The sequence below is a fragment of the Rutilus rutilus genome, assembly GCF_951802725.1.
Source record: "Rutilus rutilus genome assembly, chromosome: 4".
Classification (NCBI taxonomy): Eukaryota; Metazoa; Chordata; class Actinopteri; order Cypriniformes; family Leuciscidae; genus Rutilus; species Rutilus rutilus.
In genome coordinates, this window is record NC_140212.1 from 9,394,591 (window position 1) to 9,412,303 (window position 17,713).

General features: G+C 37.4%; 1 long non-coding RNA gene and 1 pseudogene across 2 annotated transcripts in view; both read right to left on the reverse strand.

Annotated features, from left to right (window-relative positions):
- The window catches only part of LOC311289140 (scavenger receptor cysteine-rich type 1 protein M130-like), a 33,474-nt pseudogene that overhangs the window by 1,537 nt on the left and 14,224 nt on the right, over nt 1-17,713 (reverse strand). The window contains exons 7-20 of the transcript in view: nt 16,101-16,235; nt 13,190-13,486; nt 12,988-13,065; nt 12,499-12,813; nt 12,186-12,395; nt 11,030-11,095; nt 10,827-10,889; nt 3,991-4,299; nt 3,047-3,343; nt 2,626-2,934; nt 1,705-2,007; nt 1,317-1,631; nt 704-1,066; nt 349-666 (exon numbers count right to left, since the gene is read on the reverse strand). The product of the transcript in view is annotated as a scavenger receptor cysteine-rich type 1 protein M130-like (transcript). The remainder of the gene's footprint in view (nt 1-348; nt 667-703; nt 1,067-1,316; nt 1,632-1,704; nt 2,008-2,625; nt 2,935-3,046; nt 3,344-3,990; nt 4,300-10,826; nt 10,890-11,029; nt 11,096-12,185; nt 12,396-12,498; nt 12,814-12,987; nt 13,066-13,189; nt 13,487-16,100; nt 16,236-17,713) is intronic.
- LOC311288808 lies at nt 11,219-12,071 on the reverse strand. The gene is made up of 3 exons (XR_014627007.1): nt 12,004-12,071; nt 11,445-11,500; nt 11,219-11,276 (listed from the first exon to the last, which is right to left on the reverse strand). It is a non-coding gene; the product is annotated as an uncharacterized lncRNA (long non-coding RNA).

Genomic DNA, 17,713 nt, shown 5'->3' on the forward strand with positions numbered 1-17,713 from the left:
TGCTAAACCTAAAATATCACCAAAATAACTGGTTAATACAAGGCTAATGCATGCTGCTAGCACTGCATCTGAAAAAGATACTTAATTACATTTTTATAATATATTATGAAACTTATGTACTACTTGATTCTGTTTGGTCAATAAAAAAATATTTAAAAAGTAGCGGCATCCATGGCAGCGCTGTCTATCAGACCATCGATACAATAAGATGGACTTTGTTGCTAAATACGATCCATCCACTCCTGATTATCATAGTGTTTATTTTGCAAAAATTACCACCTGTATATTATCCCTTTAAACATTTGAAATTATATATTTAAAAATCAATCACATCACTTTACTGTTCACCTGAGCACACGACTCCTACATCCTCCTTGTGTTGACAGTCATGTTTCCCCCAGCCTGGAGAAGAGCAGTTCCACAGGGACGTCTCATTCCCCTCACACTCCACCTCATCCAGCCATATGGGTCCAGAACCAGGACCAAACCAGGCTGGTACCTGCTGGTTACTGAGGGCCACTCCACACTGCAGCTGTCTGCACACCACATGGGCATCTTTAATATCCCAGGAGTCATCACACACTGTCCCCCATAAGCCGCTGTGAAAAACCTCCAGCCTCCCTGCACAGTCTCCCCCAGAACCCACCAGCCTGATGGACCCGCGACCTGATATTCAGAGAGAGAAAAACACATTATTGATCACTAACAACTGAAGAATCTGCCCAGATGTTGTTGTTCTCACCAAGGCAGGTGATTGACAGCTGTTGTGTGGAGCTGCAGTTGAGAGTTTGTGGAGAGCTGCAGTTCCCCAGATGAGCTTCACTGCCAGAGCACTGGAAGCCCGTCACACACTCATGACTGTGTTCAGGACTGGATGAAGAGGAGCCGGAGAAGTTCAGCACAGAGCCACAGCCCAGCTGTCTGCAGACCACAGAGGATTCAGTGAGACTCCAGGAGTCCAGCAGAACTCTCCTCCAGACCTGATGGATGGAAACTTCCAGCTCCCCCTCACACTGTCTCTCTCCAGACAACCGCACCAGACCATCATGAACAGCCAGAGAGGAACCTGAGGAGAAGATCTGATGTTTAACTGAAATATTGCAAGTTTGAAAATATGGTTTACATGTATAATACATTTTACATAATAATAAATTAATTCAGAAAAAAAATTACAATAACATTTTCTTTCAGTTTGAAATGACACTACACTACACATGTTGTGAAATTACACATGATGAGATTAAATACTATTTTTATACTTCTTTTAATCTTTCAGCAGCACAATATCAGTGAATCTTACAGTTATATGGACTCACCAGAGCAGACGACTCCAACATCTCGTCTATGAGAACATTCAGCTCGACTCCATGAAGAGACGGAACATTCTGAGAGTTTTGTTTCATTCCCGTCACAATCAAACACATCAGCCCAGATTTCACCACTTCCCTCTCCAAACCAGTCTGATCCCACAACAGACACAGCAATCCCACAATTCAGCTGTCTACAGAGGACACTGGCAGCACTCATATCCCAGGATGCATCACACACTGTGCCCCATTTACTGAAGTACTGACGCTCAACTCGACCAGAACAGACGTCAGGACCGTTGACCAGTCTGAGGTCAGTGTAACCTGGACAAAGAACAGAGAGTTTAGTTAAACAGTACAAAACATGCAAAATAAATTTTTTGAAAAGCTCCATTACCAGAACATAACAGTCCAATGTCACTCTCATGGGTACAGTTGTATTCGAGAGAAGATGATGTTGGACAAAAAGAAATATAAGACTCATTTCCTCTGCACTGAATCTCTTGTGTCCACATCTGAGCGTCTCCTTTGCCAAAAGCATCTTCTCCCAGCACCTGTACAGGAGCCCCACAGTCCAGCTCTCTTCACACAACCTCTGCATCCTGCTGGTCAAAGGCTGCGTCACACACTGACATCCATGACCGATCATGAGGCACTTCTACTCTGCCAGAACAGAGAGATCCCCCTACCAGCCTGACTCCTTGAATAAAAAAAGGGACAATTTGAATAATATTTGTTTTGCTTCTTGACCTATTACTTTATAAAACTAAACAATTTATTCTGACCAGTTATTAATTTATTTTTTAATAGTTAGCAGCAGTTTATTTCATGCATAAAATTCACACAAGCTTCTTTATCAATTATCTTTCAATTATCTAGAGTAAAAGAGTATGCGTATTTGACGACTGGTGTGTTGTCCGGGGGAGAGCTCTGAATGTGGCCCGAGCCCAGAGTACACCCGCTTTCTTCATTTAATGAATAACAGGGGAGAAAAACTTTAGTAAGATAAATGCACCAGCGTGTTATTAAAATGCATGTAGTCTACGAAATGCTCAACCTTTGAACAATATATGTGTTTCGTTCGCAAAAGGGATTGTCTGGGACAAAAAAAAAAAAAAAAAAGTATGTTGCACACAAATTGCTTCATGTACATTCCATTTATTAATTCAGCACGTCACATAATAGATTACTTCACCACACACAGACAACCAAACAACCACCTGATGTAACATTGAATGTGGTGAGAAAATTTGTATTTGTCCTGGAATTCTTAGGGAAAAAAGGTTAGTAATTATGAAATAAGTATGGGTGAGCTTACCAGAGCAAATTACTCCAGCATCTTCAGTATGTTTAGCATATTCTATTCCCCATCCATTGAATCCACAGTTCATCAATGTAGACTCTGATCCAGTACACAGTAAATCAGAAATCCAGATTTTTCCTGATCCTTCTCCGAAGTGAGCATTCTTTGGTGCACTTAAAGCCTCTCCACATCCCAGCTCTCTACACACCACTGCAGCATCAGTCATATCCCAACCATCATCATGCACTGTTCCCCACTGACCTCTATGAAGAACCTCCACTCTACCAGCACAAGAACTCTTACCACCAACTAATCGCACTGTTTCTGAAGGTAAAAAGGGCAGAGAAAGATAGAGAAAAAAGAAAAACAATTGTTGTACAATATTACTCTGTGATTTTATGTCCATACTTGTATAGTTCATATGTCGTTCACATACCAGCACATACAACGCTCACATCGTTGTCATGGGAACAATTGTGTGAAGGTAACATTGGACAGAGAGCAAACTGATACTCGTCTCCTCTGCACTGAATCTCTTGTGTCCACATCTGAGCGTCTCCTTTGCCAAAAGCATCTTCTCCCAGCACCTGTACAGGAGCCCCACAGTCCAGCTCTCTACACACAACCTCTGCATCCTGCTGGTCAAACGCAGCGTCACACACTGTGTGCCAGGTGTTTCCATGAGGCAACTCTAGTCTTCCAGAACAGCGAGAACCTCCAACCAGCCTGACTCCTAAATTGACAAGAGATAATACAGACATGTAAAAACATTCAAAGTAAAGCCTTGAAATATTCACAAATACAAGGACCACCCATTGGCCCAACGACGGAATCCAACGGCCTAGCGAAGGTATAATGCGTGTATGTCTTTTCTCACCTGGTTTCTTGAGATATAATACAGAGATATCACCCAGAGAGGGGAACCGGATTCTCCTAAGTTCTCAACCTTTCTCATTAAACCAATGGACTGCACTGAAATTAAGACCATTTTACCAATCGCACTGAGACACTTAAAATGATACCAAACATGAAAAGGAAAAAAACAACATATTCACAAGATACATCATATGTGATATATAGACATTCTTAATGAACTTTCAGTGACTTGAGGATGAGTTGAAGTCAAATAAGGGGACAAGGAGATAAGTTTGGGCAGGACAAGGTCCTGTGCTCTGTCTTTGCTATCTGCTGTCCAGGGTGCATTTTATGGCTTTATTGCAGGGTGCGTTTTGTCTTAGCAAGAAAATCAGTTCTTACACAAATGCTATATTGTTGATAGCTTAATGTTCTGTTTTCCAATGTATGATCTACTTCAACTGTCATTTTTATAAATTATTAGTAAATAATAATATGAAAAATATAAGGTAGATAATAACTTACCTGAGCAGATAACCCCAACATCTTCACTATGTTTACAGTCATGTTCACCAATTTTTCTTCTCAAGCATTTAAAAACTGAAGACTCTGACCCGCTACATCTCACATTATCCAGCCAGATTTGTCCTGATCCGGGTCCAAAGTGAGCAGCACGCATTGTATTTGAAGTATCGCCACATCCCAGCTCTCTACACACCACTGCAGTGTTTGTCAAACCCCAATAATCATCACACACTGTTCCCCACTCTCCTTTATAATAAACCTCCACTCTACCAGCACAGGAATTATTGCCACCCACTAGCCTCACATTTCCTGCAGACAAGATACAGAAAGTTGTGTATAAAATGTATGTGTGAGACGATGGACATCAACAGACATTGAGTCAGTGAAAGAGAGGAATAGAAAAAAATTACCATGAGAGAAGGAAAATCACTTATATTTATTCAAATATTACACATAGCCTACACAAATTGAACTATAAATATATATTATGACCAATTCATAACACAAAAACAGAGTCAATCACAACAACATTTACTCATTAACACATAATGATCCTGTGTGTGTACGTACCAGCTGTGGCGAGTCTGATCAAAGATGACAAAAAAATGAGTGTTAGATAGCTCTCCATCTTCACTGATCATACACTCTTCTTGATCAACTCAGAAGTGAAAGGTTCAAGAGAGACAGAGACAGAAGGCTCTACAATCACCAAACAACAAGCCAATCAAAGTCACTTTTACCTTATTAGACAGAAGAGAGGAAATCATCAAAAAGTTTCACTGACAAATCAGGAGACGTATTTATGATTCTCACCATATTTATTAAAAGCACGTCAGCACTGATGAACAGGACTCCTCCTCCACCTTATAGAGACACTTAACTGGGGAGAAACATGCAAGATAGAGGGGTGACAGTCACACATACAGGAAACTGATTTCAGGAAACATTCCAGTTTATTTACAGCATCAAAGCACAGCATTTGCAGATATACAAATACAAACACTGATAACTAACTGCTTCATGTTTCTCACTTTGAGTCCATGTTTAGAAATATTAGTTGGATACAAACAGAAATCAAATGTGCTGTTTTAAAGATTAATTTTAACTACTATAATATATTCAGACGTAGCCTAAGCAATGCTTGTCTCCAAGTGCACAGTAAATGCTATTTCACAAAAGAGTGTAAGGAAAAGAGCATTTTGTTAAAAAAAATAATAATAATGATTTTAAAAAGACAATAAAGTATACATATGCCTTTGCCCAGTTCATCATAGGAATACTCGACCAAGTTTGCAGCTTCACTTGTGTGTTTAATACTGCAATACCGATTTATTCCTATTGGTGGCAGTAAAATGACTATGAGATGTTTCTGGTGGTGAACATCGCCGGACTCTTTAACTGGGACAGAAGCCCCAGTTGTTCTGTGCCAGACTAGACAGTACAGTTTTACTCAAGTTTACAAACCTTTGACTGCAGTATATTGAGCAGATTAATAAATATCCTAAGAATTTCAGGAATTATGTCATATTTTCAGTCTACTGTTTAGAACCACAACTAGTGATTGCCCAAATGAACCGTTTGAGTCGGTTCTTCACACTGAATTGTTCAAACGGGTTAACACAACGGAATTGAATGATTCAAACTTGCGCACTGAATCATTGGAGATATTTTATAACACAGAGAACAAAGTCAGTGTGTCCTTACCTACAACAATCAACTGAAACTAAACCTGCAACCACATCGTTTGTCAGGAATCAAGAAGCTCTTTATTAAGTTCAAAATCTGCATGTGCAGCTTTGAATGACTCGGTACTGCAGGTAAGGGCAATTTTCATCTAAAAGAAGTACCAAAAATTTTTTTACCAAAGAGTAGAATGACATTAGAATGACATTACCATGGTTTCATTAATGGCTGCAACACTTATAGGCTATATATGAAATTGCCGTGATGTCACACAAAGGTAGGCTACTGCATTTTTTCGGTTTGGGTCAAGGATTTTCGACAGGCCAATTTTAAAATAGCCTACAAAAAAAAAAAAAAAAAAAAAAATTCCTGTTGCAATTGTTCAAACATTAAGGATGTTGTGTACACCTAAATTCATTAAAAAAATTAATTTAAGTGATTTTAGTGTTTTTTCATCTAGATGAATTGTCTGTAGCCTTAAAAAATGTCATGTGGTGCGACCGTGATTTATCTTAAAATGAATTAATTTCCTTAACATGCTTAAACATTTTTTTACAAGTTCTTAGTAATTCAAGTGTTTAGAAACCAAGTATTTGCATTTCTTTTGAGTTTTTGTAAATGATCTCATTTTTTGTTATATAATTTCTGAGTTGCCTTCTTAAATCTAGTTAACAGACTTATTTTTCCTGTAAATCACATAAAACTGATAGAAATGTTTTAAAAATATCATTTACTAAAGCATACTGTATCATTGATTCATATTTCAGCCACAGAAATAAGATATTTTATTTTAAATTTAATACAGTGATTGCTTTTATTGGTCACACCACATGATAAGTGGTCACTCCAAATGACACGAAGACCTTATATAGTTAAAAATCTATTTAAAGAGATCAATGAACAATACATTTTATACATTTTTTTTTTATTTAAACCAGATTTTATACAAATTTCACGGAATTTTCCTGAACATAAGCATTTTATAAACATTTTCTTTTTATAAAAATCACATCACAAACACACAATTTAACTTGACTTAGAATTTCTTTCTAACAAATAATAATGTTATAGATATAAATTATTTAATAAAAGTATTGTATACAGGTAACATTTGGGGTCAATAGTTTTTTTTAAGTAATTAATACTTTTATTAATCAAGGACACATTCAGTTGATAAAAAGTGACAGTAAAGATATTTAGGCTATAATGTTACGAAATATTATATTTCAAATAAATGCTGTTCTTTTGAACGTTCTATTCATCAAATAATCCTAACATAAAATGTATCACAGTTTCCACAAAAATATGAACATTGATAATAATCAGAAATGTTTCTTGAGCAGCAAATCATTAGTGACCCTGGATCACAAACCCAGTCACAAGTCGCACAGGGTATATTTGTGGCAATAGCAACAATACATTGTATGGGGGGCAAAATTATCGATTTTTCTTTTATTCCAAAAATCATAAGGATATTAAATAAAGATCATGTTTCATATTTTTGTAAATGTCCTACCGTAAATTTATAAAACATTTATTTTTGTGAGTGAATATAGCAATATCGCAAACATAAATGGACAACTTTAAAGGCGATTTTCTCAATGTTTCGATTTTGTAGCACCCTCAGATTCCAGATTTTCAGTTGTATCAGCCAAATATTGTTCTATCTTAACAAATCATACATCAATGGAAAGTTTATTTATTCAGCTTTCATATGATGCATAAATCTCAATTTAAAAAAATTGACCCATGTGACATTGACTCATTGAGTGGTTTTGTGGTCCAGGGTTACATATTAGAATGATTTCTGAAGGATCATGTGACACTGAAGACTGGAGTAATGATGCTGAAAATTCAGCTTTGATCACAGGAATAAATTACACTTTACTATATATTCACATAGAAAACAGATATTTTAAACTGTAATAATATTTCACTCTTCTCCTATCAAGGTACCGGATCCGCTCTTGCTGGAGGGTCAGAATTTTTTCGCTTGGCAGTGGCATCTGGTAAAATAGATTAAAATAGTTTTAAATAAATAAATAGGCAATAATAAATACACTACTAATAAATGCATTATTACTAAACTGAAATTACATGCTCTCATTTATTTTATTTATTTTTCTCATATTGTACAAAGAGTACAATAAACTGTACTCAAACATAAACTGAGTACTCAAACATAAACTGTCTGAAATATATAAAAAAAATATCCCAAATTGCATAAAAATCTATTCCAAATGATACTAAAGTAAAGTACTTTTTTTTTATATAAACCGTCAATTGAATATAAAAGCATAAAACTGCTTACTGAACATATATCTATCATGGAAAACAGTCTGCAGTGGTCAGACCACATGATATTTGGTCGCACCACATGATATTTTCTAATTCAATCAAAATTTACAGGCACAGATTTGGCCACCTAAACAAAACAAGCTAGCTTCCCAAAAAAGGTCACTATGAAACTTATAATAAAAAAATATATTTGTAGAAATAACTTTAATATTAAAAAAAATTTGAGGTCATACCACATGACATCCAAATGTGGCAACTACATACCAACCATTACAGAGGTTTATTTTTTTTCCAGTTTGAGAGAATTACAAACCTGCTTGCTGCTTCCATGGTTCCTTGGTAAATTGGTATATGATGTAACTTCCTGTGTTTGAATAGTTTTCAACATAAAGTCCCAAAATGGTAGTTCCTTGATGGTCGCACCACATGATATTTCATAAAATGGACATCATCGGACAAAGTTTGTTTGTATATTATGATGGAAGTATAAATACAAATGCTTTGAATTTTTTTAAAGGATTACAAAACATTTGGAAATCATGCCAAATAGTGCAGAAAATAAATTTGAATAAATTCAGAGTAATTTCAAAGACGTTTTCAAAACAGAAGTTATGGCCAGACGGTCGCACCACATGATGTTTTGACACTTTAAAACAAAAAAAAATAACAAATAAGTAAAGGTTTTTGAAAAGTTAAAGTGAGTACATACATGGGAGAGGTACTATAAATATACAGTATCTTTTTATGCATTTAAACCTGTTTTTGCCTGAAAAAATGCAATCGGACAGAAAATGTAGGCGTCACGTCATTGACCCACTATTTACGATGGATGAGCTGCACTGGGCTTCTGTTCTGTTGTTGAGCATTAGGCCTAACTCATAGTGTTAAAGTTGTTATAAAGTGAATTATATGGTTTATAGAGAAGAAATACACATTTTAAACATGTTACAGATTGTTGACTTACACACAGCCCTATATAGCCTAAAGCAAACAAATGTGTGTGTCTGTATGCACTTGGATAAGTTAAATAAATCCGACTCCAAGTATATGGGTTACAATTTGCCTTCACATGTCACTTTCACTTTGTTGGAGTCACAGCTAAAAGATTGTGTCCACGGTTTTCAGTGTGTGTTCATTACTGCTAATGTGTGTGCACTTACTAAGAGAGGAAAAATTTAGAGTATGTGTTACCATACTTGGCCTTCACATTTCACATTCATCTACAGCCGGAATGGATTTAAAAGTAAAATGAAAAGCAATATGCATATTTATTTATTTATAAGTTAAAACACACCTGACCACATAAAATAATAATATTTGATACAGATCAAATCTTTAACAGGGTTATTGTAAAAGTTACTTAATGCATCCAAAATAAATGCAAACATTTTTATTTCAGCATTATCCACTCATAAAAATTCAAGTACATTCTGCCAACATGGTGAGGCTGTTACATCACATTTTTGTTTATTTGGTAATTTAGCAGAAAAGGCACTGTTGTTTGTTTTATTACTATTAACAAGGCCATAATAAACAATACAAAATCACACAGAGGCATATACATTTAAATACAAAAAAAAAAAAACATAAAAACCCGAGATCTGATATATCAAAAGCAATTTCACTCAAACTTTTACGTTTTCAAATTTCTTGAACCGGCGCGGTCATTGAGCCGAATGGCCCTCCTTCTTTTTTTGACTCCTCCTCCTCCTCCACATCATCATAATCTGTTATTAAAAACAAAATCTTAATTCATGTTGTAATCAGATTAAAATTTTAAATTAAGTCTATGAATCTGGAAAACATACTAACAATAACTTAATAACTTACCTAACAGGTTTCTCACATCTTCACTCACACTCATCACATCATCATAGTCCTCCTGAACTCCCTCTGATCAAGAATGACATAAAAAACATCAGAATATAAAACACTTAAACTGCGTCCCGATTCAGAGTCTGCATCATATGAAGGCCGACTGCGTCACCGTAGCGCGACGAAAACTGTCCCAATTCAAAGCCTCCTTCAAATGCGGCCTCCAGATGTGCCTTTGTTTCCTGTGAAATGAAGGATACAACAGACGGATCCTCCGCGGCCTTGCCTACCCAGAATTCATTGCTCTCCGGTGACGACAGGATTATATTATAGAAAATTGCTGAATTACACTTTAAAAATGCAAGTATTGGGTTTCAGCTTACTCAAATATCTAAAGATACAAATGTAAAAATAAAAAACTTTAAAGCGGTTCAAATTTTGACTTAGTATATCTTACTAAGATGTGATTATATATAGTTTATACTCTTTATTATATATAGAAATGGACCATGGTGAACATATTTAGACAGTTTGTGAACCCTGTTTTGGTTTCGGACAGTTTAATATAACTTAATAAAACTAAGTCCAGTACAAACGTTACTGTCCCTCATCATCTCTGTCACAGTTGCTAGGCGACAAGAACAATCCCCCGTAGACCGTCCCATTTAACAACACTCGTTTTGACCTTCGGGCCTTCAAAGGATGCAGCCTCTGAATTGGGACACATCTTTATCTTATTTGAATCCCTGAATCCCTTTTCCCTTTAAGTGACTTGATTACACAAAGCTCATGTCTAATACTCATGTAAACATGTAAGGCTGATAATAAAATGTAGTTCTGTTCAACCCACCTATTTGCGAGCTCTGTCCATTAATGATGACATCATCATAATTCTCTAGCATGTTAACTAAACGTGCAAATATAAGCCCAAAAAGTTAAATAGAAGTCAAAAAACATTAAGACAGTAATTTTAAAATATTATCAGTTATGAGGTTGATTTTAAAGGAATATATCTTTTAAAAAATCAATTAAAAAAACACCTTTTTTGATGAAAGAGTTCTGTCCACTGGTGATGATATCATCATAGCTCTCAGGAGTGTCTTCTACAAAATCACACATTCATCACAAACTTTAATGACATTCAAAACTTTTTTTTTTTATCCGTTAATATACAGAAATAACTTTAATATACTGAAGTATTTCAATATGCTGTTATAGAATAACAGAACGACACCTGTCTCACGATCTGGTTTCAGTCCATCAGTGATGACATCATCATAGTATCCCGGTGTGATTTCCTTCATCTCTTCTGCATCAACACAGAATATGATTGGATACAAAAGCCAAAATATGTTCTTGTTGCAGGTCATGAGACCATTAAGTTATTAATCATCTGGTAATAAATCATGTGATCAATTAAAAAGGTCACTGACCTTTCAGGCCACTGTTGTTGGTGACATCATCATAATATACAGTCTTGAAATCTTTTGCTAAAATGGAAAACAGAATTTTAATATATTAATAAACAGCAGCGTTTAAAGGGTATTGAGTCATTAGTCAAATATTTAATAGAATTTGTTAATTACGTTTATTTATTTAGGTTTAATTCAATGAAAAAGTATTTTGAGTGGAATGAATATGCGCTTCTGCTGTCTAACCTGAGAGAAGCTCATCAGCATCTTCATACCCAGAATGCAGTTCTTCAGAGATGAGACTTCCTGTTAAAGGAGAGAAAAACAGTGAGGAACATGTTCATCATCACAAACAGACTGAATCCTCATTTCCATTGGATCAAAAAACATTAGAGGCAGAAATCCCATATTTTTTTTCTGTTTGTTTTCTGTTAGGCCTATTAGCAAACACACATGTATCCTCACATGAACCCATTCCTCACTGCCTTCCAGAAATACACACAGGAAGAGACAAATACACACAAACACACACGTATAAAAATTTGAACCGCTCCTTATTACCCTCTAAAAATACATACAGGAAGAAACACACACACACACACACACACACACACACACACACACACACACACACACACACTCACACACACACATAAACATGCACCTGCAGCTCTGTGGTTTTCTGTGAGGAATTTTCTGGTTTAAAGCCGGAGGTTTAACAGGACTAATAATAGATGAACATCAAGTGTCTGACAGACTCTCTTATTAATCATATTAAATAAGTTTCATATTAAATATGTCTCACCTCTCTGAGTGAAGTGATTGTGTCTGTGATGAATCTCCTCATAAACGGCCTCAGTCGTCGTCCTGTGTCTCCTCTTAGAGAGAGCTGTGAGTGTAGACAGACAAACCTGCTGTCAGTTCACAACACATGACTGATCACACACTGAATAACACACAATATGACAGTCTCTGGATCTCTCCTACCTCTCCTCATCACTCTGTTCTGCTGAATCAGTATAAGCAGTGGCACTAAGAGCAGTAAGAGCAAAACTCCCAGTACAACCACAAGCACAGGGAGAGACACTGGAGGAGTTTGTGGAGGAGTGACTGATGTTGAGCGCACTGTCTGAGAAACTGGAGGAGAAGCTGATGTTGTTGTGGCAGGAGTAGTGGACACTGACAAATCTGACAAATCTGACAAAACGGACACAGACAGATTAAAAATCATGCAAATACACAGTTAGTAGCACTAAAATGATGTGAAAATGACTAATATTGTTCAGTGTTTTGCTCTGACTTGCACAGGTGAGTCCAGCGTGCTCTTTGTGGGAGCAGTCAGTGTGGTTCTTCAGGGAGAGAGGACAGTCCCACAGGTGAATCTCATTCCCTCTGCACTCGACTCTGTTCAGCCACACAACACCTTCACCAGCACCAAAGACTGAATTCCCATCAGCCCTCAGTGCTGCTCCACAACCCAGCTGCCTGCAGACCACCTGAGCATCGCTGATGTCCCACAGATCAGCACAGACTGAACCCCACACAGCGTTATGATACACCTCCAGCCTCCCAGAGCACCGGCCCAAACCTCCACTCAGTCTGAGAGGAACATGATCTAAATCACACACAGCAACATCACTGACCAGCAATACATTTACAATGCATTTTATGACTATTTAAAGTTGTGACAAATTATGAATGTGGAATGTGGATTCAGTGTACAAGTGCTCAGATATTAATAATTCAAGATACTGTGAATAAAGAAAATACATCCTTATAATTATTTTACCTGAACACTGTCTCTGGTGAGGAGATTCTGAGGTAGAACATGTCAGACGACTCCGAGGAGATTCACGAGTCTGCTCCTCTAAAATTAAAACGTTAAAATTTAACTAAATACTGAACAGAAAAATTATAAATATTAATAATAATTATAATGAAACAAACATGATGTTTTCCAACTATCTTAAATCAGTTAAATATCATCTTACCTGAGCAGGTGATCTTGGCCACTTCATTATCACAGTCATTCTGTCCCCAGGGTGAAGATGGACACTGCCATAGAGTGGAATCATGACGTCGACATTTTAAATAATCAAGCCAATTATGAGACTTCAGTCCCTCTGAATAATCGGGTTCACTGCCAGATCTTCCACAGTTCAGCTCTTGACAGATCAGACTCGCTGTGTCTCTGTTCATCTGGTTGTAACACACATTACCCCAGGATCCATTGTAGAAAACCTCCACATTCCCTTCACAGCCCTCAGTTAACCTGATCTCTTTAAACTCTAGATGGAAAAGGATGAGATTGAGAATCAATGCATTTAAAACAATGAACTCTATAATGTCTTCTCACTGTCTTTTTATAAGGAGGCATACAGTGAAATAATTGGTCTCTACTTTACATATATAAAATGGAGGACACTAAAACCAAAAATGTGGAAACATATTTCATGCATTAGTGTATAAATATATAAAACACTAGTTTTTTTTTTAATTGCTTGCACAACATTTCTGAAACTTAATTTTTTTAAACTCACAAAACCACAAAACATGAACCAAAGATGTAAAACATCACACATCTCTTGCAAAAGCAAACACTTCACTCAAATCTATATTACAGTTTTTTTTTTTATTGTTTTACACACTTTGTACTTGAGGCCCACTTAGTGTAACCATCCACTCATAAACCTAATCTTCAGACCAAGTCTGCAAAACTGCAAGCAGTCGATGTGAAAAATATAAAACAAAAAACTATAGTATCTTTTGCTTGTTCAGTGCAGTGGAGTGTACAGGAGTTTATCACACTTACATGTATATGCACAAATACTGTATATACAGCATGCTCAATCGATACACTTTACAGTTATTGAACTTGTTACAATTGTGAAGCTTCTTTCATATATGTGCACAAATACTGTATATACAGTATGTATACTCAATCGATAAACTTTACAGTTATTGAACTGAACTGACTTGAGCTGAATAATGACACTATTGGCTTGTTAGAACTGCTTTACAGCAGAATTTAAATGTGTTACAATTGTGAAGCTTCTTTGAAACAATCTGTATTATAAAGTGCTACAGTAATAAATGTGAACTGACTTATTCAGTATATATTTACAAAATAAACAGAAATCCAAGGGTTAAAAGATAATTTGTTTCTCAGAAATTGAGTTTTGATTTCTAAGTGATCAGATTAGGTATATTTACACTATAAAAAGAAATGCAAGAGGTTAAAAATAATTTCTTTCTTTCTGAAAAAACATTGCGTTTTAAATCCCAAGTGATCAATTTATGTTTTCACACCTGATCATTGGGTGTCGGTAATTGGAAAATGATTGTGGGATTTAAATGGCAGTGTTTTCTAAAATAACACAAGAAACACTAGTTTTGAATAATGAGAACTGTGTTAAGCATTTTGCAAAAAGTTTGTTTTACAAATGCAAACTGAGTGTAAAGCAGATAATGTGACTGCAGTTTTGCAGACTTGGTGTGAATGCTTACGCTAAGTGGGCTCAAATACCACTTTTAGTGTATTTGAAGCAAAACTGTTGTTACAAAGGGTTTGTATTTAGCACTTCAGGTAATAGATTTATATTAGTAGGGTTTTCATATTGAGAGTTGGCAGATTCAATGACTATGGACTGTGAACGCCCCCCTGTGGAATAACGGAGTAATTGGAATATGCTGGAAAGGAAGTGCATTAGTTGTTGTTATGAATCCGTAGAGTGTGGATTGCGGAGCTCACGAGAGATTGCCTCATATCAGAAAGCGGTGTTATTAATCGTGTGCGTGCATCTAAAAGTAAGTTTCTATGTTTATAGATCGTGTTACATTTTGTGGTTTATAAGTTATCAACATAGTTCTGTTTGTTAGGTTAAATAGGCCTAATTAAAGTAGTCTGTACGGCCGATCGATCTGCATATTATCTTATTGCATGTTAATACTTGTTTACACAGTACGTTCTTGTTGTTTATATCAAGCATTATTTTAATAGCCTTTCATTTGGGTATATTTATATTATTTGTTGATATTGCCGAGTATGACCAGAAAAGTGCTTCGTCATTCTGTTTGCACGCGCTGTCGATGTGACGTCATTAACGCAACGGCCAGGGGTTCGATCCCCAGTCTGACTAAAGTCAGATAAGATAACAAAAGTGAATAATATGACTTCTGGATATGTTCGAATGCTTTCTAACTATTGAAATGTCTTTGTTATTGATTAACAATTATTTTATGAATGTTAAGTATTGATATTGGTTTCTATTTGTCTTATAGAACCACACACATACAAGTACACCCAATAAATACTCAACGAAACCTAAGTGCATCTTCCTTGCGTCCTGACCAGACGTACCACAGTGATTCATTTAACCCGAGCCACATCGGTTACAACATAACAAATTGGTCCTTCGAGCCGGAGAACGGTAATTGCTGTGGATGTGTCGAAGATGTTTTCAGACAAGACGACCAGAGAAGGACGGCCTGCTGACGTGCGTCCTAAGCGGCGAACACAGCCTCCAGCCTGGTTGGAGGATTATGAGGTTTCTCTCCCGCATTACGACCAACAGACCCAAGCTGCTGCTACATTCCTTCATCCCAGAGAGTTACAGGCAAGTCACACTGAAAGGGTAGCCGAGATGACCCCTCTCACGTATCAGTCATCGAGCGACGAGGCCATGTGGGCAGACCGGAGAGCTATAAGTCGTTCACCACCCACTGGGACAAGATATGAAAGCACACCTGTATTGCAACCAGTTACAACGGAGGATGTATCAGAGATTCTGAAAATGATGCAGCAGCTTAAACAAGAAAATCAACAACTTCAATCTACAGTTCTAGATATGCAACATCAAATGGTTATTAACAGAGCCTCCTCAACCCACCAAAGAGCAGTGCCTTTGCCATATGACAGAGCCCGGTTATCATCAAGGCAAGCCCCTTTAACAGAATATGAAGACTGGCCACTGCCACCTCCTCCAGTAGTGGATGATGACATCTTTCCCTCCACAGTGGATATACCACCACCACCTCCTAGACACAACATATCAGATTTGGTGGAGGAAATATCCACTAGCATGCAGAAATTAGGGAATAGAGGGCAATATCCCTCCTGCGTATCAACACCTGAGTACTATGAACCCGAGAGGTACCCTATGGCAAGGACTCCACCACAGAGGGCGCATTACTATTCACAGCCCAGGCATCCCCAAACAGCACCTACTGCCAGCATGCCATTCTATAGAGACACAGGACAGCATCCTAACAACACTCAGCAAGAGAAGGTATACCGAGGCCCTACACCTACAATCCCTGACTTCACCAAGGGAGACCCACGGGAATTTGCACGACTGAAGGTCTCATTAGACAATCTTCTACCTGAGGATGTGACAGAGAGATTTAAATATCAAATTCTCTTAGAACACTTGAAGTTTGAGGACGCTCTTCTCATTGCAGACTCTTATATCAATTCCAGTAGGCCCTATTCAGATACCATGGCAACTCTTGCTGAGCAATATGGGCAACCTCACCAATTAGCCTTGCGGCGGATTGCTGATTTAATGGATGACCCCACTATCCATAGTTATGATGCTAGTGGATTCAAAAGGTTTGCATTGAAAGTCAGAGCATTAGTAGGCATGCTGGACCAACTGGGGGATAGCGGCAGTGTTGAGCTCCAGTGCGGTTCACACGTAACCAGACTGATGTCGAAGCTGCCCCACGAATTGCGAGCTGAGTTCAAAAGGTACATGTACCCCTTAAATGTTCGCATTCCTACTCTTTTACACTTTGCGGACTGGCTTGAATATGAGCTAAAAATACAGGAAAGTGGTTTCGAGTTGCATGGCGGGGACAGAAAGGAGCAAACTACCCAGAAAAGGGATAGACGCAGAGACTTTAAGCCCACCAAGAAAACGGCTATATTCCACAGTGCAGAGCCTGCTCTCAATACCACATCTGCAGAAGGATCCAGTTCGAGTGTGGCTAAAACTCAGGACAAACCAAAAATGTTCTGCCCCTACTGCACAAATACCCAGCATTTTTTGAATCAGTGTCATAATTTCAGCCAGCTCACCAAAGAACAGAAAACAAACTGGGTGAAAACCAATAAGAGATGCTGGCGTTGTGGTCGATCCCATCAGGCAGCGCAGTGCCGTTTGAAAACCATCTGTAAGGTATGTAAGGGCAAACATCTCGAGGCACTTCATAAGTTGAATGAGAGACCAGTCAATGAAAACACTTGTCTTGTTAACAACACCAATGAGGTCCTGTACCTAGACCGAACATTAGGCTGCAGTCAGGTCCTGTTAAAGATCACAAAGGTAATCCTTCGGAATGGAGAACATGCCCTTGAGACATTTGCCATTTTGGACGATGGCTCAGAACGCACCATCCTTTTGCAAGCAGCTGCTCAGAAACTGAAGCTATATGGCAAACCAGAAGACCTTACTCTTAGAACTGTTAGACAGGACATGAGAGTCATACATGGTGCTTCAGTGTCTTTCACCATC